We start from the raw sequence: 1,921 nt of genomic DNA on the forward strand, positions 1-1,921 counted from the left end.
AAGCAAATCAAAAATACATATGGAGCAGATAATTTATACTTTGATATGGGTTCATATAATATCATCAAATTCAACAGCTAAATTCGATCATTCATTTATCTAGAATTTTAAAAAATAATTAAATAAAAGAGGATTCGAAAGTTGTTTACAATTTGTTCAATTGTTAAAACAATCAAAATATATACACACGATCCTCAAAACAGTAGTCGAATACTGAATTTTTTACACTTGAAATAACTTTTAAGCTAAAATTTACAACAGATAGTTGAATTCTAATTTTACTGCTGCCTTGATTCTAACTCAAATTTCTTTTACAATTTTTTCACATACAAATTAACGACAACAACAAAAAATCGATAGGCACATCAGTAATGGTTTAAAAAAAAAAGAACTGAATAACAATACTCCCTCCGTTTCATAATAAATGAATTGTTGAATTCTGGCACACAGATTCAGAAAAAAGCATTAAAGACATAAATTTAACACAACTTTCTATTTTTACCCCAAAAAAAAAAAGAAAAAGCTGACCTTATAATACCTTTTCAAAAGTTAATTGGTTGTCAAATCATAAAAGTAAATTTGAAAAAAATTCAATGATTCACTTATTTTGAAACACCAATAAATACACCAACAATTCACTTATTCCGAAACGGAGGGAGTAATAATTATGTACCTTAAACAATAGTAATGGTTGAATTTTCAACTGACAGTTAAATTCTAACAAATGGAACAGAAGAATCAACAATTGAATTTGATTCAAATAAATTATTGCATTGTTGATTCAACAATTAAACAATAGTTGTTGATTTCGAAGAAGAATCAGTTCAATCAGATTCAGCAAGAGCAATGCTTGAATTTCCAAAACAGGGTTGGTCTAGATCAAATTGCTAAGAAAATATGCAGTTGTTAATGGGGGAAAACTGAAATTTGAATTTTTGTAAATGTTTTTCTGAAGAAATAACGGAAGTCACGTCATTTAAGAGTTTTAAATGGAAAAGGAATCTATAAATTTACTTGATTGGTAATTATACCATATATAGCTCAACCAATTTCAGTTACTTAAGGACAGTAAATTTATTGTAGATGTATTTTTACAGCAACATTTTTAAAAAATACAAAATATAAGTTGCTATAAAATGTAATTATGAAACTATTGCTATAAAATTAATAATTAGGCTCTTAAGTATGTTATTTTTGAATTTCGCCCTATAATATATATTATATCAAGTCAAATACTACTCTCTCTTTTCTTTTCCTTTTCTCTCAACTCAGGTCATATAGTTTCAATCCTAGATAGAAAGGTTGTTTTCGATAGACTTCACTAAAGACTTATATACCATATATAAGTTGTGAAATTTGATCTTTACTATCAAAATGATAGTGTAAAAATAAATCTATGTAGATATAACTTACTCTTATTTAGTATTTAACGTTTAATTGTTAAACCATTTAACTTAAATTAGTGTTATAGTAATTACTTCTAGTTAGTTTAACGTGCATATGAAAGAATGTGAATGATTGTTGTTCATTTCCCCCTTTTATGGCCCTTATCATCATCTATATATAATCTAATTTAAGGGCACAAAATTCAAAAATCGTTTAAGTGTCGTACACTTACCTGTAAAAAATGTACGACACTTTAGACAAAGTTTTAGTTTCTGTTTCGATACACTCGGGCTTTCTTAGCCAAGTTGTCTTATATATTTGATGTTTTTCAATTAATAGTGTGTCAAGCAGCTTTGTAAAAGTTATCATTATAACTACCAAAATATATGCAGTCCATAACTTACCAAGCTTCGGTTGTATGCAGTCCATAGCTAAATCTGGAACTTTAAGAGATTTCTAACATAACATTCAACAGAAATTTGTTTTCTTTATAGATTTCTAAAGATCAAGAGAAATTTGTTTTCTTTGTAGATTT

Source organism: Capsicum annuum, chromosome 12 (genome assembly GCF_002878395.1).
Source record: "Capsicum annuum cultivar UCD-10X-F1 chromosome 12, UCD10Xv1.1, whole genome shotgun sequence".
In the NCBI taxonomy this organism is placed as follows: Eukaryota; Viridiplantae; Streptophyta; class Magnoliopsida; order Solanales; family Solanaceae; genus Capsicum; species Capsicum annuum.